We start from the raw sequence: 23,516 nt of genomic DNA, 5'->3' as shown, positions 1-23,516 counted from the left end.
GACAAGGACCCAGCCCGGAAAAGATCGGTGACAAGCAGCGGGGACAGGCGACAGGGACGTGAACGAGTCTGGGAATAAGTCAGGACTGTTTAAGACCAGCAGGAAGGTCACCTGGGACCAGGTATGCAGTCATCGATGGTTCTTTCCTTTCAACTCTATTTTTTGAATATATAATGCATACAAGTGTTACAAAACTTAAAACATATACAGGGGTAGACAGTGAAAAACTGAGACCTTGACCTACCTCAGGGGAGCTCCTATTAGCTACCATAGTGAGCACTCCCAACTCTCAGTGGTGTGACGTACGCGCTACAGCCACTGCTCATGACACAGTCAGGGGCTCCCCTTCCCCCCCAGACCCCATTCTGAGCAGTGACCAGAGATCCGTGTCCTTTCACTATGACGCACCACTCCCAGAGTGCATCACCCCAGCTTTATGGGGAGGCTGGGAGCAGAGGGGCCTGGCTTCACGGAGACGGGCACCACGCGTCTCCCGCGGCCCCCGAGCTACCACAGGGGAGGCTGGGAAGTGGACCCCGGGGAGAGGAAATGGATTGGTGAGTGCGTGGCCAGTCTCCACCCCACTCAGCCGCCCGGTTCCCAAAAGGCCACCACTGTCGCCAAGTCCGTCTGTGTCCTCCCAGAGAGATCTGATGGACACAGACGCAAAGACAGACCTACACGTCCTGTACCTTTAGAAACCACAAGAGTGGGGATGCCATACACGTCACGCCCGTGCCTGGCTTTGTTTTCACTTCAGATTATATTGGGAACACTGGAGGTTTTAATTGGGACCGACGTGCTCTGGTTTCCATTGTAAAAGTCAGCTGGTGGGTGGGAGAGAATGGGGTGGGGTGGGGGCAGTGGGGGCCGGAGGCCGGTCAGGAGGCTGTCGAGGGTGTCTCCGTGGACAGTTCAAGCTCTTTGATGCCTGTGATGCTTCTGGTGCGGACCTCAGTGGCACTGTCCCCTCCTGATGCCGTGCAGCCATCAGCCTGAATGCTGTATGATTTCGCCCCTTGTGTTGTTTTTGTTTCTGTTTTGACAATTGACGGTGAATGTGTGAGCCTCACCGGCATAGGTCGAGGTTTGCTTGTTTCTTTCCTTGGCTTGATTTTACTTCTCTGTAGTTCGTTCCTTGGCCTTGCTGTACGATCTTCCACTGGGTGACTATACGACAATTCATTTTTCCTTTCTCCAGTCCAAGGGCATCCTGTTGTTTTTCCCCTGAATTTGAGCTGTCATCAGCGGTGCTGCTATCAACCTTCCCATATCTTCATTTTTTAAAAAATGTTTTATTTAGTTTTGAGAGACAGAGCATGAGCATGAGCAGGGGAGGGGCAGAGAAAGAGAGAGACACAGAGTCTGAAGGAGGCTCCAGGCTCTGGACTGTCAGCACAGAGCCCGATGTGGGGCTCGAACCCATGGACTGCGAGATCATGACCTGAGCCGAAGTCGGATGCTCAACCGACTGAGCCCCCCAGGCGCCCTCCATCTTTGTAGAGACTGCTCGCTCCATCAGGGTTAAGCCAGTTAACGCCCTCCTCGCGGGTTGTACAGAAAGGCGCCTAGCGCTCCCCCTCATCGTCACCCACACTAGGAATCGTCACCTTTCTAGATGTTTGCGGGTCTGTAGTTGCATCTTTTCCTGGCCTCCGCGTGCATTTCCCTAGTCCCAGCACAGTGTCCCGGTGTCTTCATAAATGTCTCTTTGCCCTTCGTGTGCATCTTCTGTGAAGTGTCCGGTCAGTTTTTCTCCATTTACCAAATAATGCTTATTTTATTTATTTTTGAGGGAGAGAGAGAGGTAGTGAGCAAGCAGGGGAGGGGCAGAGAGAGAGGGAGACAGAATCCCAAGCAGGCTCCACGCTGCCAGCACAAAACCCCACCATGAGATCATGACCTGAGCCGAAACCAAGAGTTGGAAGATTAACTGACTGAGCCACCCAGGCGCCCCTCTATTTTTTTTAATGAACTATTTCTTTAAAATTGATATGTGGACATTTTATTCATCGTGGATACCAGTCCTCTGTCAGTTACGAACGTAATGAACATCAACTCCTGAACTGAGGCTTTCCTTTCCCCTTTATGATATATGGCTTTTGATGATGATGTTCTACTTTTAACATAGTAGGGTGTTAACACTCTTTTATGCTTTGCGTGATTCGAGCCTTGTTTTAAGAAATCCTCACTGTACTCAGTTGGATTTGATGACTAGACTCCAGGGGCTCAGGTCCTGGGCAGGCGCAGCTCAGTGGCTAAGGGGCTCCCGGAGAGTCAGAGCCTGGTGCAGCCCTCGGGGGCCCTCGGGGTGGCCGACAGCTCAGAGATTGATTTAAAATGGGAGGAGGTGAAAAAGGAAGATGGAAGAGAAGCTGAGTGTTTTGAATTTGATCCTTTTGGAAACAATTAAGCAATCACCACGATGGGCAGAGGAAGGGACTTTCTGAGAACAAAGCATAGATGCAGGAAAGCCTGTCTGCTTGGCCTCACCTTGGTCCCACCGTCACCGGGCTCCTGCTGTCCCCTCTGACAGTCTTTATGGAGACACATCATAGTGACGAGCACCTTCTCCCAGGAAGGGTAAGCCATTGAGGGGCAGGAGAGCATCTGGGCATGTGCATGTGAGATGGCTCAAGGCTGACTTAGCGGCATTTGTAATAATAATAATAATTGATGGGGACACCAAGGCCCTGATTGGGCAGCGAGCGAGTGAGCCACAGGGTGGCCCAGAGCATGAGTTCTTTTTTTTTTTTTTAATTTTTTTTCTGTGTTTTCTTTATTTTTGAGAGACAGAGAGAATCACAAGCAGGGGAGGGTCAGAGAGAAAGGGAGATACAGAATCCGAAGCAGGCTCCAGGCTCTGAGCTGTCAACACAGAGCCTGACGTGGGGCTTGAACCCACGAACCATGAGATCATGACCTGAGCTGAAGCCTGTTGTTCAACCAACTAAGCCACCCAGGTGCCCCCAGAGCAGTTCTTAATGGGCCTAGGAATCAAGGGATCAGTAAAAATGTATGGCCCTTATTTTCGCTAATCCTTCGACTGTGAATGTAGGCAGGACACCTAACAGTGCTGGCTGGACCTTTGTCCTGTCCCTCAGAGACACCTCGGGGAGTCCCACATCACATTCCTAGATTTGTAGATCTCTTGAAATATCTCTTTCAAAATTACAATTGTTATAAGCTTCTACTGGATCTTTGATACCTAATGTGTTAAAAGAAGCACATATATTAGCATATCACATTTTTTAGAATATTTTGGGGCTCAGTCGGGTTGAGTGTCCGACTTTGGCTCAGGTCACGATCTCTCAGTTTGTGAGTTTGAGCCTCGCGTTGGGCTCTGCTTCTGATCCTCCATCCTCCTCTCTCTGCCCCTCCCCCTTGGGTGTGCTCATGCAAACATAAATATGCATTTTTAAAAAAGTATTTTCATAATCCTATGGTAAATAACCAGTTCCTTTGTAATCCTGTGTGATTGATTTTATGAATTGAAAAGCATGATTCTGAGGAAGGAGTCGTAGGCTTCCCCAGGTGACCAAAGCGTCCCTAAGACATGAGAGGCAGAGAATGGGGCCCTGGAGCGAGGACCCTTCCTCCCAGGGGAGCCACTGAACCTTGTGTGCGGACGCTGGAAGAGGGGACCAGGTGATGGTGCTTTGCAGATGGCACGGAAGGCCCATTCTACCAGGCTGCCCCGTGCTGGGCAGGCCAAGACCATGCAGATGACACTGGTCCCTAGCCTTTGTGTGAGAACGAGCTGGCACTGAAGCAGCATGTGCCCCTCACTGGCCTTCTCTCACGAATGGCAGGCCTCCTCTCAGTGGACTCTAAGCCCCCCCCAGGTGGGCTGGCACTGTCTGCGTCTTCTGGCTGTTGCAGTCCCCTAAGTGGGGGGGGCGGGGGGGGGGGAGCTGGGAGAACACAATGCTCAAAGCCCTTCTGAATCTGTCCCTGTCCCCGTCTCTCCTTGCTGTGTCTTCCTCCCTGGCCACCCCGCTCCCCATCCACATTGGGCTCTGCACCGATCCCCACACATACCCTGTACTATCTGGCTTCTGGAACTTTCTCACACTCCCAGCTGCTCGTGTGTCCATCAGGATAGATTAAATAAAGCTTTGGGCACTGACAACTTTCTGATTCCATCATGTGCTAGATGCAACTCTGCTCCAGGTTGTCTTCGTTTGGAAACAGAGGCTGACAGAGTGGCCACTATCTAGAACCTTTCGTGACTCCTGGCAAGGCAGGCAAGAACATGGCACCTTGGCACTGAGTGTCACTTCCCTTCACAACTCATTGGGCAGAGAGTCACATGCCCACACCCGAGTTCAGTGGAGAAGGCACGTGATTCTCTCTGAGGGAGGGGGCCATGGCCCTGAGACAGCCACCTCCCCCCACCCCTGTTCCTTCCATGTCGAGATATTCTGTCCCTCTCTCCATATTCACCTGGGACCCCACCTTGCCTGGTTCTCTGTGAGAGTTTGTCTCTCCTGCCCTCATATTCTTTTTAAAAAATATTTAAAATTTTTTAAGTTTATTTATTATTTATTTTTGAGAGAGAGAGAGAGAGCACAAGTGAGGGAGGGGGCAGAGAGAAAGAGAGAGAGAGAGAGAATCCTAAGCAGACCCCATGCAGTCAGCACAGAGTCCGATGTTGGGCTTGAACTCATGAACCATGAGATCATGACCTGAGCTGAAATCAAGAGTCAGATGCATAACGGACTGAGCCCCTCAGGTGCTCCTCCTGGCCTCATATTCTGAGGTTTGCCTTGGGCACCCAGATGTGCTTCCGATCTCAACTGGGCTGGACCTTTAGCGTTGGCAGATCAGTACTGCCACGGTGTGGAAGCCCCCCAGACATTCATCCACGGCCTGGTGATTTGTGATGTTGCCAAGAGAAGCCACAGCTGCTCAAGGCCCTGGGATGGCTTTGAAACCCGTGCCAGGAGTGAAGTTTATTGGCTTGATTTTAGGAAGGATATTTTGTTGCTTGTCTCATAAGGAGCAAACTGACCTACATTAGCATTCAGTGCCTCTGTGACCCACGGGCAGATGGATACTTCTACTCGGGATGGATGAAGCCAGGGATTATGGGCCAGACAGGAGGCTCCCTTGTCCCTGAGTCAACAGGACAACAAAAAACTTCAGTCAGGAGGCAGCTCCTTCTGACTGGTGTCTTGAAGACGCTGAGTCAACTTTGAAGAATGAGCTTCCTCTCGGCACCATCTAAGGTCAGCTTAGAGCGCCACCTTGAGGTTTCACTATGACTAGTCGGTGCCCAGTTGCCCTTTTGTGAATTAACTGCATTGCACAAGATTAAAGGGGCTTCTGGGGGAAAAAAAGAAAACAAAAACAAAAACAAAAACCTCACCAATGAATCAGCAAAATCAGGTGCATGTTTAAAGGCTATATCGTTTGGAAGTGTCAAGTGACCATCTTGCATCTAGCATTGAGGCACGCCCACCCCTTTCCAAACTGCTGTGGCCCATCAGGACATGCCCGGGGTTGTGCTAAAGCTGGCCTGTGGCACATCCCGAGAGCTGAACGTTAGATTTTCAGGAATTTTGTGAGTCAGTTGCCAGACACAGCCACTGCTGAAAATTAAAAAATAGGATATAACAGTGGAATAAATTATATTAAAACTAAAGGTAATGACAAAAACAATCCTTTCTAATCATTTCACTACTATCACTGTGCTGGAGATTATTTACGTTCATTGTATCCGTACAATGGAAATGGGACATACTGGTGAACGTCTCTTCCCAACTCTGCACTGGGTGACGTCCCGTTGGCAGGCTAAAAATCAGCCAAGGCGGGAGTGTTTACACCACAGGAATTGGCGATCGCTGCACACACCACTTACGAGAGAGATGATGGTTAAACATTTACCAGCACACTTGTGAGTGTGCACCCTGCAAGCACAGTGGGTGTGAGGGTGGAGGGATTTGATGGGGAAGGAAGAAGGAGGAAGGTGCAGGTGGCTCCACTGTGTCTCTGTCCACCTGAGGAGTCCCCACGCATGTCTGCGAAATGGAGGGTTCGGAGAACAAAGACAAGAATGATTCTAAAAGCCATTGTTTTAAAGTGTTTCCTTTATTACTATTTAGATTCTTTTGGCCACTCAACCCGCGTGGTAGACTATTCCTGAGCTGCCCATGGAATGTTCCCCGGAGGGCGTAAGTGGCAGAGACTGCGCGCAGGCCCAGATGTGGGGAGAGCGGGGCGCCCAGTGGCACCCAGCAGATATTTAACCAGCAGGTGGTGACGAGGCTAATGCACAGGGAGTGCGTCTGCAAGATGGGCTGGCGCCTCCCAGCGTTGGGGGTCCGGGTACAGTTCCGAGGTTGGCGCGCAGCCATGGTCCCCCCGGGGGCTTTCCTGGCTCCCGGTCACCCTTTACATTGCTTCTTCCGTGCCTCGGGAGTAGATCAAATTAAAAGCAGACTTGGACCGAGGCCAAGCTGTCCATATCTCCCGTTCTTGAACCCGGCCCAGGTACCTACTGCAGTCATTAAGCAATTGATATGAGGCACGGCGTCCCCTCATTTGTCCAACTCACATGACACTTTTAAAGGTCTTTGTAAAAATAAAAATATACATGTATATATTAATTCTAACTAATAAGATTACATTAAGTTCCATGTTGTACCAGTTTGCAGTTTTAAGCATCCTATGGAGGTAACAGTCTAACAAAATGAAGCTGATGTCTTTTTAATTGCCTTTAAACCCTAATGCTGGGTGGCATCCATTGATCAACGGCTTTAAGTGCTCCAGAGAATGGATGGGTTTCTGCTAGAATAATAAATTCACTGCTCAGCGATGACAGTTGCAGTTGAATTTTTATTTTGTGTTGCCTCCTTGGCAAAGTGGTGGTCTCGAAATCCAGGCTTTGTTAAGAGAGAAAAAGATTTTCTAACTTCCAATGCTGCGCTCTAAGTAGGAAGTGTCAGCACCACCGACTTTGATCATGGAGTTTTGCTATAAGCCATAAAAATAGAAAGACTTTAGCGTACCGGGAAGCGAAGCTTCCAGCAGATGGGAAGGCGCAGGGGAAAGCACCCTGCCTTGCCCCGGGGGAGATTTGAAGGTGACCAGACAGCATGAGGATGTGGCCAAGGGCCGGCAAGCTGTCAGAGAAGCACAGACGCTGGGGGAGAGGGTGGGGCCTCTGTGGAAGGAGCAGTCCCAGTCGGTGAGCCTGAGGTGGTGCTCCCAGGTGTGGACACCTCCTACAGAGGCCGCAGGGGTTCATGGAGTCTCCTGAGGGGCACAGAGGTGCTGACAGATGATGGAGGGAGGGGAAGAGTGGCAGACAAAGACCAGAGGGGTGCAATGGACTGTGGACAGGCACCTGGGCACCAGGAGCAAAGGCACGGGCCCAGCTTAGCAGCAGAGGGTGCAGCGAGGCACTCCAAGGCCAGCAAAGCAGAGGTGAGTGGGGTGGGACACTTAGCAGAGGGCTAGAGAGGGGCCCAAGGACAGCAGGTAACCCTGAAGCCATTCCCCCCACTACCCCAGGGCCACCTTCCTTTCTTTATGGCATCAGCGGCCCCAGTCCAGTCCGGGGTGGAGTCAGCTCACAAGAGGCCGAGTCTCAGGGCCCAGCTTTGTTCCGGGCCTGGTGAAGGGCCCACGATGCAGGGCATAGCTGCGACCCCAGGAGCCCTCTCAGACCAGGGAAAGGCTCAGCCACCCTGAGGAGCTACTGCCACATGGTGCCACAGACAGAGAGACCACAGGGGCTGCAGGGTCAGGCCAGGCCTCTGACGTCACTGAGTCTTGAAATCTCCCCATTACCTCTGAACCCCTGATGTCTCCACGTGCACCAGCTGCTGGGCTCAGCTGTCCCCTCAGCTCGTGAATTAAATGGCTGAGCAGCGGCTCAGGCCCTGAGGGACGGCAGGGCTCACCCCAGCGGTGCTGAGGATCCCTGGGACGATGGTGGTGGGAGGGAAGGGACATCCTCTGTCACCTCACATCAGGCACTCTGTGTCACCAGGCCTTTGTGCTTGTCCTGAAGGTTTGGGGAAGGGATGGACTAATACACCTTCACAGCCAAGATTAGATTTCCCGCTTCTGGGAGACACATTGGCTGATTCCAGCCGTAAAGATTCCCTCTCAGTCAGACGAGGAGGAGTTCAAATCCCAGGCCCCGTGCCCTTGCTGGTTTTGTGCTCCTGTGTGACCTGCGCACATCACCTCCCTTCCTGGGGCTCAGTCACTCATCTATAGAATGGGTTCATAATGCCTCTCTGCAGGTTAGAGGATTATGGAGAAACTATGGGAAGGACTCATAGTCAGAATGAGTGCACTATACATGGCAACAGTTGCTGTTACCTGCTTCTGGCTCAGCCCCTTGGGAGGACCTGTGCCAGGCTTTCTAGAGGACACTATTGAAGCCAGGCCACAAGATGGGAGGGAGGGAGCAGAGGATGCTGGGATCCCTCCCACACAGTGGGGTGCTTGGGAAGTTGTGGCTAGTGGGAGGACCCTGGAGGCATCAGTGCTGGGAAGCTGGCTGAGGGGCTATGGTGACCAGATACATTGACAGAAGGACAAGGCAATGACAGCAGGACCTGCACCTGGGACACCCCAACACAGGCTCCAGCGCAGGCGCAAGCAAGAGGTGGGGGAGGGGGACCCACAGGGGCCCGGAAGCCAGAGGGCTCAAGGCCCGAATGGCCTGCAGGACGGAATCAGTCCAGCGGCCACATGCAAGAGGCTGGAGACCCAGTCAGTGGTGGACCAGGTTTCCTGGTGGCACGGACTGAGGGCACACGGAAGACCTCTTCCCCACACCTGCTCTCCTGCTGAGAAGGACAGTTGGGCCACCAGCTCCTGCTTCAAAGGCAGGTCCTGGCAGGGCCATGTCTTTGGAGAGACTGAAGGGCAATGTTAGCGTTTCTCTCTCCTGGGAATTTTCAGATCATGGCAAGAGCCTCTTAAAACACAGTTGCTGAGCTTCACCCAGGGTTTCTAGTTCAGCAGCTCTGTGGTGGGGCCGGAGAATTTGCATTTCTAGTAAGTTCCCAAATGGTGTTTTTGTTGTTGGTCTGGGGATCACATTTTGAGAGCCACTGACCTAGGTCCTGGGCCAATATCTTCTGGGATCCTCATAGCATAGCTCTGTGGTGAACATTACCCCCCTCAGCACATAGCTAATGATGCTCAAAGTCAGGGAGAGTCAGTGATGTCACTCAGCTGAATAGTGGGAGAGGCACAATTTGCATTAGGTCTGCTAGAACCTAGTGCTCTGCTCCTTCACCATGATAATGACCATCATCATCATTAGCAGCAGCAGCATCACCGCCATCATCACTACCATCATTGTCACCATCACCACCACCACCATCACCATCATCACCACCATCACCATCACCATCACCACCACCATCATCACCACCATCATCACTACCATCATTGTCACCATCATCACCACCACCATCACCATCATCACCACCATCACCATCACCATCACCACCACCGTCATCACCACCATCATCACTACCATCATTGTCACCATCATCACCACCACCATCACCATCATCACCACCATCACCATCATCACCACCACCATCACTATCATCACCACTATCACCATCATCATCACCACCACCACCACCACATCACCATCATCACTATCACCATCACCACCACCACCACCACATCACCATCATCACCATCACCATCACTATCATCACCACCATCACTATCATCACCACCATCACCATCATCACCACCATCATCATCATCACCACCATCACCATCATCACCACTATCATTATCATCACCACCATCACTATCATCATCACCATCAATCATTATCATCACCACCACCATCACCATCACCATCACCATCATCACCACCACCACCATCATCATCATCATCATCATCATCATCATTATTGCACATACTTTAAACTCTCCAAAGTGGCCTGTCTTTGACCTTGCCCAGGGCCTGGACCCAGCTGGACCTAAATAATTATTAGCCAAGTGGAATCCCTTCCTGGAGCCAGTCAGTGAGGAAGATTTTCTCAGACTGCAATTGGCAATGGTCAGCTCCCTTAGGCTGTCTCAGGTTGGCAAGGGCATAAGGAGGTGGGTAAGCATTTGGTTGGTTTATTTACTTATTTATTACAAGGAGGGGAAGGGAGGTCATGGTTAAGAGGTTACGGAAGGAAGCAGATCAGCACCCTGGTCGTGCTGCCCTTTGCTCTCTCTCAAGACCCTGTGGGATCAGGAAAGGCAGCTCTCGCTCCCCAGGTTGGTTCTGACCCCGACGCCATTCCTGGGCTCCCGCACTCTGCCCATTTCCTGGGCTGGTGCTGTGTGGCCGTCCCAACCAGGGCTGAGGTTTCTGGGAAGCCGATCACTGCTCTTTGTGTGCAGGGTGTGCTTTTGTAGCACCTGAATGACCTCAGTTAAGGGCCTCGAGAGGGGAGGGAAAGTCTTGGGTCCAGGAGGCCTGCTCTTGCCTTGCCTTGCTGGGGCCTCTGGCTGCTTGTGGGGGAAAAAGAGCAGAAGGAAGTGGGGCACAGTGGGGGCTGGCTCATCGCTCACAGAGTTGACAGAAGTTTCTGGGGCTGCGAGTGTTTGGGGGCCGTGGGCCACTCACTCTCCTAATCTAGCTGGGGGACCCCACAGCCTCCAGCCCTGTCCCAGTCAGCTTGGGCTGCTGAAACACAGCCACCACAGCCTGGGGCCTTAAGCCACTGACATCTACTTTCCACTGTTCTGGAGGCTGGAAGTTCAAGATCAGGTTGTCAGCCGAGCTGGGTTCCAGCGAGAAGCCCTTTCGGCTTGCAGATGGCCTCCTTATTGGGAGGACACTGGAGGGACAGGGAGCAGGGGGAAGAAGCAAGCTATCTCCTATCTCTGTGCGAGGGCCCTGACCCCACAGGAAGGCTCCTCCCCCATGATCTACTACTTCCCCAAGGCCCCACCCGCTAGTACCACCCCAGCAGGGGTGAAGCCTTCCAGATGCGGGGGACAGAAGCATTCAGTTGGAAGCAGGCCCACTTCTGCCCTTCTGCCTTCTAGCCTCCATGTAACTTCTCTGTGACTCAGTTCCCACACCCGCAAAGGAGCGGAAACAGACGTCCTCTGAACATGCCTGCTTGTAGACGAAGCGCTGACTCTGAGCCTGATGAGCAGTCTGTTCTCCATAATTGCTGGTCTGCATATTCCGCCAGCAAAGCGGACCTGTGACCCCGTAGTCCTGTCACCTGGCCCCTGGAGCAGGTGGGGGTAGACTTGAGGGCCTCTTATTTGGCCTCCGCTTAGATGTCGGGGCCTGGGACTGTCCTGGACTCTCCCTTCTCCTTCTGTACACTGGCGCCAGGATGCACTCATCCACCCACTGCCTCCTCAGGACCCCTTCCCGTCCCCTCATGCTGATGGTCACCAGAGATGTCTGGACACCTCTCCTTGGACATCTCGGAGTCAGCCTGTGCCAGCTTGCCCTGGGTGGAACCACCATCATCCTCCCGCCCCACCTCCTCCCCACTCCATCCTGGCATTACCCTCTCCCACATTATCCATCCTTGTGTTCATGGAGTGTCACTAGCCTGGCAAATGTGAGAGATGGGAGGTACGGGGGATGGTCAGGTGTGGCTGGGAGGGCGCCGCCCAGGAGCAGGTGTCTGGACTACAGTTGATATCAGTGCAGCTCAAGGGGACAACCACCCTCTCCAGAGCCCCCTCTTCTGCTTCAGTCCCCAAAGCTGAGTCCTCAGGGACCACATCCCTTCACCATTGTCCCCTCCCAGAGGCACCCTCCTGACCGGGGCCTGGATCCCTTGTGGCAAGTTCCCTTGACCTGGACAGAAACCACTGCAGAGAGAAACTGCCAGCCTGCCTCTCCGGCTTCTTCCTGTGTCCCTGCAAAACATGCAGGCAGCCTGGGACTCCCGGGATGGGATTTTGCAATTATGATCCCATCCCTTTGGCTTTATTCATTCTGGAAACATCCTCCCGAGGCCCCTCTGTCCAGGCCCAGGAAGTGAGTCAGACCTGGGCTCTGGCCTGAGCTCTTGCACAGTCTAAAGCTCTTTTTTTTCCTTTCAGTTCCCATTTCAGCTCCTGGAGGAGGCTTGCTTCCACCAGGCTTGACACTGACGCCACTGGGGGGCTCACCCCTAGATTTCTGTTTTGGTCTGTGTCCCAAGTGGCTATCACGGCTTCCGTCTTCCCTCTGTGCTGCTCAGCCTCCCTCCTGCTGATGGGAGCTGAAAATGAGCTGGGGGGGCAGGGCGGGGGACTCCTAGTTTTATTCTCTCCATGAATGTGATTCTGCTCAGAGTCTGTCTGTGGGGCTGTCAGGGGCTCTGGGGGGGGGGGCAAAATCAGGAGCCTTGAACTGTAGAAATGGGACATGTCTAGGTTGTCCCCAGCCTGGATACCCTCTGTCTGTACCTACATACACACAGCGGGTGTTTCTTCTGCCTGAACCCCTGTCGCTGGGAGCCGGGGCACCCTGTGTTTGCAAACCGAGGCCCCTCGAACACACTGGAGGAGCCCCGAGCCTGCCCTCCGCTGCCTGCTCCCCGGCCCATGCAGCATCCATGGCAAAGAGACATAGCTCTCCCGTTTAAAAATAAAAATCTTCCCCCCAGAGAGGTTTGTCAGTAACCTGAGAAGGCTTTTAGGTGGCTGAGGCTCTATGTTTTAGGCAAATTCAGGAAAGTTTGGTGCCCTGAGAAGTGCTCTTAGCTCTTAAGGACAGAGGGCTGCTGGGTGGGGCGGGGGCGTCTGGGGAGCAGGGGGGAGGAGGAGAGAGCAGAGATGCTGGTGACGATCAGTCAGCAGGGTGTCCTTGAGGAAAATGGGACCCTGCGATATTCTAGCCGTGACTCCTGGGGTGGCTATGTTGGGGTCTGGTGTCTCTCTCTGCCACCTGCCATCTCAAAGGTGGCTTCATTCACAAACTCAGCCTCCCCCCTGTGGTCCCCCTGCCCCCACACATGTGCCTTGTGGCTTTGAGCCATCACACTTGGAGCCATTCTGAATCCTTTACAAATTCACAGACCCAAGGAAGGCATCTGATTGATCCAGCCAAGCACTGTCCTCATGGGACCTGGCTGTTACAGACACCGGAGGGCGCTGTCCGCACAGGGAGATCCCTATTGTTGCACCTTCTGTCTCTGTTGGCAGTCCTGCAGAGAGCCTCTCCTCTGTGAACTTGCTTTCAAATTCTCCAGGAGGGCCCCCAGGGGTCCACAGAAGTCACACTCTTGATAGATACGTGAGAGTCAGGGGGTCTTTGCTCTGGGTTTTGGCAGCTGTGTGACCACGACATCACTGATCTCTCCTGCTTGGTTTCTTCCTCCACAAAACAGGCTCACACCACACCTCGCTTCTCGGGCTCTTTTGAGGATAGAAGGGGATACAGTATATTGGGTGCCCGACAGGTGCCCCACTTTGTAAAGCAGCAGCGCCTCCCTGCTTGTTCATCTCTCTCTGAAGGCGCCTGGACAGAGGCCTGAGCTCCACACATCTCCAAGGCTGGGGACTGGCCTGAATGACCTCAGGGGCGTGCAGCCACTGGCCCCTGTAGCTTTCTCCAGAGAGCCGGTGCTGTCGGGTGGGTACTTAAGATTGAATGAATTCTTTCTTTTCTTTTTTAAAAAATTTTAATGTTTATTTTTGAGACAGAAAGAGACAGAGTGTGAGTGGGGGAGGGGCAGAGAGAGAGGGAGACACAGAATCTGAGCAGGCTCCAGGCTCTGAGCTGTCAGCACAGAGCCTGATGCGGGGTTTGAACTCACGAACTTTGAGATCATGACCTGAGTCGAAGTTGGACGCTCACCCGACTGAGCCCCCCAGGCACCCTGGAGAGAATGAATTCTGAGCACGGGAGCAGTTGTTAGGGTGTCTTCCCCTAGACATCCTGCTCCCTAAAAAAATACCCCAAAACTTAAACATTTTTTAAGAAAACCAAACCTTTGTTTTCTTTAATGTATATTGAAAGAGAGAGAGAGAGAGAGAGAGAGAGAGAGAGAGAGAGAGAATGCAAGCTGGGTAGGGGCAGAGAGAGAGGAGACTGAATCTGAGGCAGGCTCCAGGCTCTGAGCTGTCGGCACAGAGCCTGACCTGGGGCTTGATCAAACTTAGGAACTGTAATATCATGACCTGAGCCAAAGTCGGACACTTAACTGACTGAGCCCCTCGGGTGCCCTGAAAACCAAACCTGTGAGAAGAGTAAATGCTCTTCTGAGGTGTCTTGTGCGATTTTCTTCCTATTGTCTCTGGAGCTTCATGTTCTTCCAGGAGAGTCGGTAACTGCATCTGATTATTGACCTTGATGGCCTAGACCTAATTAGCATGTTAGCCATGAAGAGCTTCTCAGGCCTGGACTGTGATGCAGGGATTGATCGATGCAGGGATTGATCGTGCAGCCACCTGGAGCTCAGCACATGAGGACGGACAGATCTTACCGACGGCAACCTTCCGGGTAGAAGTGACAGCCAGGGAGACACGGCTCCCGAGGGCCAGTGGCTGGTGCTTTCGCCACCCAGGCCCTGTTCTTCCATGGGAGACCACAAGGGTCTATACTGGAGCCCCAGCTGACCCCCCTTGGTAGCTGGGTGATTCGACTTTCTCTAATGCTCCTCCTTTCTGATAGCACTGTAGCAGGGAGGGAAGGAAAGACCCGCCTTAACAAGTGATCACCGAGGTCACACCTTACACCTCCGTGATTCAGACGAGGAGACCCTTAAGGTCCAGCAGGATCCTTGGTGGCTGGAGGAAGAGGAGGTTGGCATGACGATTGTTCAGAGAGGAGCACCGGCTGGTGGCTGAGCCGGGAACTTCCAAGGACAGAGACGTTGAGTGTCTGATTTATGAGTCTCGATGCGCTGTGCCGGACGTTACCGCCTCATTGACCCCACATCTGTCCTGAAAATCCCCCTGACAGCAGGGGTACTGGGGTGGATCGAAGAACAAGCTTGCCAGGAATACGGAGCTATGCTGGGGTCAAAGTCAGGGTGACCTTCATGGACTGTATTTAGTGCCGCCTGGGCAGAGGGGAGAGATAATTAACATAACATAAAATTCACCAATGTGAAATGTACAATTCAGTGGGGCTTTAGTATATTCACTATGTTGTGCGACCATCCCACTATCTAATTCCGTCACCCCTGCAGAGAAACCCCATACCTGTTGGCAGTCACTCCTATCCCCTCCCCCTGCCCCTGGCAACCACGAATCTGCCTCCAGTCTTGTGGGTTCACCTACTCTGGACATTTCATACAAATGGAATCCTACGGTGTTGTCCTTTGGTGTCTGGCTTAGTTCATTATTAGCATAATGTTTTCCAGGTTCATCCATGTTGTGGCAGATGTCAGAATTCCTTCCTTTTTATTGCTGAATTATTTTCCATCGTATGGATAAATTATATCTCTTTTTAATGTTTTATTTATTTTTGAGAGACAGAGAGACAGCGCATGAGCGGGGTAGGGGAGGGAAGGGCAGAGAGAGAAGGAAACAGAATCTGAAGCAGGCTCCAGGCTCTGAGCTGTCAGCACAGAGCCCGGCGCAGGCTTAAACCCACAAACTATGGGTTTAAGATCATGACCTGAGCTGAAGTTGGAAGCTTAACCAACTGAGCCCCCCAGGTGCCCTTGGATAAACAATATCTTATTTATCCATTCATCATTGAAGGGTTTTTGGGCATTTATGCCTTTTGCCCATTCTGAATGGTGCTCCTAGGAGCATTCATGAGCTGCTTAGTGTGTGAAGGTCCGTTTTCAGTTTTCTTGGATCTATACGGGAGAGTGGGATTGGTGGTTCAGTTGGTAATTCTAGGTTCACGTTTTGTAGGAACCACCAAACGGTTTCCACGTGCTGCTTCTGCAGCCCTGCATGTGAGGTCCTGGGGGTGCAAGAGATTAGAAGAGGTACAGTCACACCCTATTGAATGCAGGAGCAATTAGGAAATAGAGAGCCAAGAGAGGCTGCTCAAGGCAGGGGACGGGGAGCCATGGGGAAGAGCCCGAGAGGGACAAGGTCATTACTAGACCTGAGCCTGAGGTTCAGATAGAGATCTAAGGGGCGATGGGGGGAAAGCGCCTGCTCCCATCTGCCCTGCCTTGGGGGCCTGCCATCATTCTGCCATCACTGATGGGGGAGAAGGACAAATAGGGGTGGGGGCCAGACAGGGAGTCTGGACGCCGGGAGAGGAGCCCATGCATCTGCCTTCTCCATGCAGCCCCTTTCAGACTCTGTGGCCCACTCAGTGTCAGACCCCTGTGTTCTGTGGTCTTTTCCCTGCCTCTTTCCAGGGCCTGTGTCTCCCGGGCCATTTTAGCCTCCAGGCTGATCAGGAGAGAAGGAAACAGTAAAGAGCAGACAAATCAGGACCTTCTAGACCAAGGCTGGGGCCTTAGCCTTCCTCTCCTCACTCTAGCCTGCCTCAGGGGCACAAGTTGGGTGCAGAACTCCACAGGGGTCCCCTCCTTTCGCCTCGAGGGACACTGCAGCTCCCCACTGGGACAGGGTTGGCTGAAGGCCAGATGGAGCTTTCTGGGGATAAGTTGTGGTTGCAACCCCAGCATTTCCCTGGGGGCCCACATGTGCCAATGTTAGTTTTTTTAAAGTCTCTGGCATATTCCTTAAAGGAAGTCTCTCAATGAAATTGTTAGTTTATTGAATTACAAGGATGGAGGAGGTGAGAGAGAATTGAAACCACAGATTGGTGAATGGCTTCCCTTGCTCCTAGCAAGAGTTATTTTGAAGAGAAACATGATTAAAACAAGGGGAGTCTCCTGAGCCCGGCCAGGCTGATTGAATCGTGGAAAGAAAATGACAATCTGGGTTAATTTGTTATGCCTTTTTTAGGCTTTGAAGATCACTGGGGGAACTTTGTGCTTCCTTGGGAATGCCTCTGAGAGAGGACCAGACAGTCATGGTGAGGGGCCCTGGGGGGTGAGGGCATCCTTGTCTGAACGTGTACGCAGGCACAAAGGACCTTTCTCACAGGCTATCAGATGCCGCAGCCTGGGCAGAGGTGTCCGGTGGAGCTTTCCGGAAGGGAGTGATGTCTGTCTGGGAGCACATTCTGGCTCCTCTCCAGGCCAGCAACCCCTTTGCTCCCAGGTGAGTGACCAACCATCTTCGTATGCCCAGGAGAGGAGTTCCTGGGATGCAAGACTTTCAGATTTAAACCAGGAGAGTCACAAGCAAACTGGGAGCCCAGCTTCCTTTGAGTTGAGAATGGTACTTAGAAACCAAGATCTGGGCTCTAGGTGGCTCATTGCTGCTGGGGTGCCATTGCTTCTAAGTCTTCTCTGCAGATGAAACCAGGAACTCTGTATTTTTCAAAACCGTGAGCACACACTGAAATATCTAACTTAAACCCAGCACCCTAGGGTTTTCTTCACTTCCCCCATTCTATAGCTGTATCTTCCTCTTCACAGTAAAACCCTGGTCTCCAACATCAAATATGTGCTCATTGGTTCCATCCTTTAATACACAAAAAAACATAGCTTCAGAATTATGCCACCAATACCTCCGGCAGCAACAAACCTACTCAAGTTCAAGATGTCTTTGCAGTTCCTTTTACTGATAGCAAAGGTCATATTAAAGATACATGGTCATACTATCTCTAACATTACTTGAATTAAAGATTTTCTCTTGGAAGTTACATCATGCCTACCACTCACATAATGCAGAGTAAGGTTTTTTTGCTTCCGTTTATGTCAAGTTTAGGGTGTGCTTTTAAAAAAATCCTTTGGACTTAGGGCACCTGGGTGGCTCAGTCAGTTGAGAGCCCCACTTTGGCTCAGGTCATGATCTCATGGTTTGTGAGTTTGAGCCCTTCAAGAGGCTTGCTGCTGCCAGTGCAGAGCCCACTTCAGATCCTTTGTCTCCCCTTCCTCCCCCTTCTCAAAAATGAAGAAATATTTTTAAAAATCCTTTGGGCTTAATTTTATTTTTGTATTATGAAATGCTCCAAACTGTAATTATGTACAAAAGTAATTACGTTCATAGATGACTCATTGCTGGCCCCATCCCCTTCACCATGGCTGCCCATTTTTATTAGCTTCTAGTTTATTGTTCCTGTGTTTGTTTTTGTAAAGCTAAGGATAAATATATAAATATATATCTAAGTATATATCTATATCTATATCTATATCTATATATCCCCTTGTCTTGCACAAAAGGTAGAATACATTTTATGGTCTTTTATATTTTGCTTATTTTACTTAATAATATATATCCTGGAAATTGCTCCATGTTAATTCGTGGGGAGTTTCTTCACTCACGTGTTCATGTCTCTGGTTCCATAGAATTTCTCTGAGTAGATGTACTGTAGTTTATATCCAACTAGTTTATGAATAACCATTTGTGTTGCATCCATTATTTTGCAATCACAAATAATTCTAGCTTTTGTACTGTTTTTTTCACATTTGTAGATAGATTTCTAGCTATGAAATTGTTGGGTCAAATTGTAAAGCCATATATATTTATGACTACCACAGGGTAGTACCAATGCATGGACTTTTCCCAAAGTGGGTTATAAAGGAATTCATCACTTTTTTGGCAGCCATAACAGAGGGCCTCTGGTCAGTCCTGTGAGACTCAGTCCTGGCACTGGGCAAATCCAAACGTTAATTCACTCATGCCCTCCATCACAGATTTCCTTGTGCAAACAGCTCACTGGAAGACACGGGGAGGCAAGAGAGGCTCATTACTGGCCCCTCCCATAACTCAATGGTCCTTTCAGACTCTTCCGCAGTCCTATGAGCATCTAGACCTTACCCACGCCTTTTCTTTGTCCACAAAAGCCTGCTGTTCCCCCAGCTTCCAGCCAACGGCTTTCATAATTCATGACTATTTTGGACAAAAATAAAGCTTCAGTCTATGCCATCTTTAAATATGACTTTCTTGGGAAACCTCAGATGATCTTTTCCAATTGAATTGAATCTCTTAACCCAGAGAAACTCCCAGTCTGGAGCGCACTTTGTACACGAGGGGAAGAAAAATGACCCCTTTGTATCTGCCTGGAGCTGGTCCCAAACTGGGACTGGGACCAGCTATGTCTTTGCCCCAACCAAAGCCTCAAATAGAGGGTCTCCTGGCCCCACCCAGCCGGGGCCAATTCCACCCAGATTCTGGGAGGCCGGGGCCATGTGGGCATGGAGAGACCGGACCGTATGCCACTATGTGGACAGATGGAATCTATGCATAGAAAAGAAGTCTGCAGATACCACCATCCAAATGTTCACGGTCATTATCTCTGGGCAGTGTGTTACCCCCAAAGTTTAATATTCTCCTTTACGTTTATTGTCATTTTGTTATTGCTGTTTGAAAACAATCCTATTTCATGGGTATCATTTGAAACATTTTACTTTTAAGATATTAGCTAAAAGGTCACTGACTTCCCCTGGTCCACGTGTGCCATGAGAGAGAAAACAGTTTCATTCAAAAGCAGCAAGTTTCCACCATGCCTAGGTTCCAGTCGAATTACTGGAACGTCACCCCTTCCCAACAGCAGGATGTATTTTTCTGTCCCTTATCCCTTCTGTCACCATAAGCAACAAACCTTTTTTGTGCATCGACCCTGCGTCTGGAGCTGCGCTAGGGCTGGGCGTGATGGCCAGCTTGCCCCCACGTGCTGGCAGTTGGGTTTCAGGAGCAGGTGAACATGCCCACTGCTGAGTGTAAAGAGGGAAACGTCCTAGAGAGGGAGGGCTAGCTTTGTGCGAGATGGAGACAAGGTGAGTGATTCCCGGGGAAGAGGAGGGCTGTCCAGCTGAGTGTGAGAGAAGAAAAGTGGAAAAGAGGGCCATGGTGAGTTTTCCAGGCAGTGTGAAGACGTGGGACCGTGAGATGCAGAGGCTGCGGGCCAGGAGGGTTGAGAGTTAGGCCGGACCCAGATCCTGAGCGTCTTTCCTAAGGGCTTGGGCTTTACGACTTCAGCCTATAAGAGGTGAGGAGGAAATCCAGGTTGGAAGGTGTCAAATGGGAGTGAGCCATGGTCATGATAAGCATTTTGGGGAAAAGCATTTCAGCAGTGGTGGGCATGAGGTGGGGAGTAGAGGCAAGGAGACCACCTGACAGAATAACCCAGTGAGAGATGGCCAGGGGTCCATCTGAGGCGGTGCCCCCCAGGGGCTGAGGAGGAGAGGCTGTGGCCATCTATGGGGTCTAGTGACCGCTGCGGTGAGAGAGTGAGGCAGGGGCAAGATAAGTGCTTTATGCTGCACCATGTGGTCTACGAGGCCAAAAACCATGCGTGTTCAGAGCCTCGCACAGCCTGGCACACACAAGGAGCTCAGCAAATATCTGTACTCACAATGCACCATAAAAAACCAGGCTGCCAGAATGGTCAGAGGGACATCAGTGCAACATCCCCAGATCATTGAAAGCAAATTACAATTTTCCTGCTGTCTCCCAGGCTAATGCAAAGAGGGAACATTCATGACATCCAGCAAAACTTAAATCCTTTTTTTCTTGTCATTGCCTGCCCCCCTCCCCCACTCTCATTTTCTCATATTCATGGCAGCCACCTCCAACGTCTCTCCTCTCTTTCCAGTTTACAAACTTTCTTCTTTACGTCTGTTCTTTTTTTCCCACTTCCACTTTTACCTTTGAGATGAAAGCTGTCTTTTTGCTTTTTTTCTTCTTTTTTTTTTTTAAATTCTGGTGAGAATTCTAATTCTCGTTCCCACATACATCAGCTGGCCTCTGGCTTCTCCAGTTGAGCGTGTGCATATGTTTTATCCTTTCTGTCCATTAATATCAGAGAAACCCAAGCACTGAGGATACACAGAGACGCATCCTTTTAGAAGCAGGGAGAAGGGAAGACTACACACACTCTTATACTTTCCTGTATAGTTTTTTTTAGTTGTTGCTTCTAAGCAAGCAACTGTTTTCAGGGGCGCCTGGGTGGCTCAGTCATGACTTCAGCTCAGGTCATGATCTCACAGTCCTTGTTCCAGCCCCACATTGGGCTCTGTGCTGACAGCTCAGAGCATGGAGCCTGCTTCTGATTCTGTGTCTCCCTGTCTCTTTGCCCCTCCCCCACTCACACTCTGTCTCTCTCTCTCTCTCTCTCAAAAATAAACGAACAGTAAAAAGAAAAAGAAAAAAGGACCATGAAGAAGGGAGGGCTACACACTTTTATATTTTCCTACCTATTTTTTGTTTTAGTTGTTACGTAAAACAAGCAAATGTTTTAAGCAGATCTTGGGAATATTGATTCCTTGAATTTGGTAGCATTAGAGTAGAAAGTAGTTTTACAAATATGATTTTACATTATCATCCCTATATATCCCTATTAATATCTTCATTTCACAAATGAGAAAAATGAGGTGTAGGGAGGTAATATGACTTAAAATTTGGTAATTAATTAAGCAAATAGATGGTTTGTGGCTTATTATTGGGACTTCTGACCAAAGTATTTCTTGATTTGGATGGACACATTCATGTGTGGGATACACAGAGTTGAGTGACTCGCACCAGATCATACAGCTAGTCGGAGGGGAGGATTGCTTAGATTCTCAGACTCTAATCCAGATTCTCCAGATTCCAGGTTCTGAATTCCAGGGGGCAACTGGCCTAGGCTGCTGCTGGCCCAGGAGAGTGGACCCTGGAGCTCTTAGAACCCTTGAATCTTAGGGGCTGGATAGAATTCTTTGGCTGCAAGCCACAGAGGTGGGTCTGGCTATTCAAGTTTTATATATATAATAAAAAATGTAAAAGAAAGACACAGGGCAGCTCATAGAATCAAAGGAGCTGACCAATCAGGCCTTGGAAAGGATGGGATCTTGGACTGAGGGTCTCAGAGGAAGGTAATTCCTTGGAGCAAATTTATGCGCTACCACAGCCAAAGGGGAATGGACCCCAGGCAGGCACACATCACCAGTGTCCACTTTGGGAAACATCTACCATTTTGCAAACAGAACCCTGGATGCTGTTACAGCCACTGTTGTTGACTCAACATCTATTTCCACCTTATTTCTTTTGGAAAGAGCCCTGATTTTGCTCATACTCATGGAAGGAGACTCTGTCTCCAGCTGCGGAGTGAACCCAGCTCCATGTCCAGGGGAGGGAATCCCATTGTCCTTGCCCATGGTCGGTTCAGACTTTAGAGTGGCCATGTGGTCCAGGTCTGTCCAGTGAGAAGTGACCGGAGAGGCTGGATTAGGAAGAATAGAGACCCACAGGAAGACATACAATCTACCCTCCCCAACCCCCGCCCAGATACTCAGTGACCAAATAGGACACAAGGAACTGCAGCTGCCATCTTGCCACCGCCCCCTAAGGTCAGGCTGCAGCGCAACTGGGCAGGGCCAGTTACCCAGTCAAGATTTCTATTGTTTGCAGGCAGAGGAGTCCTAATACCTAAACTGTCTTGGATAGAAGGATAGATTTATTACTTGTTACTCCAGAGGTTAGAACTAAGACCCAAAGGTGATAAAATGGGGGAGACATTTCAACCAGGAGAGGAAGAGCTTGCTGACACCATTCTGAGATGGGGGGTGTGGGAGGTTCAGGTACTGAGTTCCCAACAAGGGGAGGAATTCAAACAAGGTGTCTGTCTGGGGTACAGCAGAAGGGTTTTCTGCACAGAGCAGAAGACTCAATGAGATCACCTCTAAAGTACCTCTGACCTTGAACTTCCAGGATCCTGTGGTCAGGAACAAGGATCTAGAATCAACCTGGACCTCCATCCTAAAGCATTCCATGGGGTCAGACTTTTCTATTTTCTATTCATCTGAGTCCACCCTCTTAATTTTCTTTTTAAATTCAGTTTTTCTGACACTTTGAAAAACCTGAGTGAGCTGGATGTGTGGCTGTCTATTCTTAGAGTCTTTGAAAAACATTTTATAAATATATTCTCTCCCTCCCTCCTTTTCTCTCTCTCTCTCTAACACACACAATCACATGTGCACACATGTACACACAAACACAATTACACACAGTTAACACCCAAATTATCCACAGGCAAGAATTCTCACCATAAAATAGAAACAACCTCCCCTAGCCCCGACCATATTCCAGTAATCCCTGACTTCTCTATGTCATGAGCTGTCTAGTAAGATAAGCCATGAACTTGAAGTAAGATGTGGGTTTGATTTCCAGCCAGGCTACCTCCTGGCCGGGCGGTCCTGGGCAAGTCATCTGCTCTTTCTTGGCCTGAACTACGAAGTCACTCAATAAAGTAGCTATCTCAGGGCAGGCACGTACATGGACTTCAGCAACTAGGGTCGTGAGGCATCGCCTCAAGGAGGCCTGGATGTGTTCAAAGAAGGGGTCCAAGTGGGTGAGGGCAGGCAGAGTTAGCAGAGTTCACAGAAGATGGGACACGAATGCTGATTTGAAGGATGACCAAGAGGTTCCCAAGGAAACCAAAGTCTACAAATCAAGGAGACCAAAATCTACAAAGTCCCTGTTCCTTTCTTTTTAAAATATATGTATTCTTAAGTTTATATATTTATTTTGAGAGAGAGAGACAACGAGAGAATGAATTGGTAAGGAGCAGAGAGAGGGGAAGAAAGAGAATCCCAAAC

The 23,516-nt window shown here is 50.4% G+C and overlaps 1 protein-coding gene and 1 long non-coding RNA gene across 2 annotated transcripts in view; one reads left to right on the top strand and one right to left on the bottom strand.

The window, feature by feature from the left end:
• HSPA12A (heat shock protein family A (Hsp70) member 12A) overlaps nucleotides 1-23,516 on the top strand; it is a 163,227-nt gene that overhangs the window by 58,581 nt on the left and 81,130 nt on the right. The gene's annotated exons all lie outside the window — the stretch shown is intronic.
• On the bottom strand, nucleotides 6,835-9,209 carry LOC115285922. The gene is made up of 3 exons (XR_003905753.1): nucleotides 9,083-9,209; nucleotides 7,798-8,014; nucleotides 6,835-6,978 (listed from the first exon to the last, which is right to left on the bottom strand). It is a non-coding gene; the product is annotated as an uncharacterized LOC115285922 (long non-coding RNA).

The sequence above is a fragment of the Suricata suricatta genome, chromosome 2 (genome assembly GCF_006229205.1).
Source record: "Suricata suricatta isolate VVHF042 chromosome 2, meerkat_22Aug2017_6uvM2_HiC, whole genome shotgun sequence".
Lineage (NCBI taxonomy): Eukaryota > Metazoa > Chordata > Mammalia > Carnivora > Herpestidae > Suricata > Suricata suricatta.
Note: the sequence above shows the minus strand (reverse complement) of the source record. Positions and strands in the feature narration are given on the sequence as shown.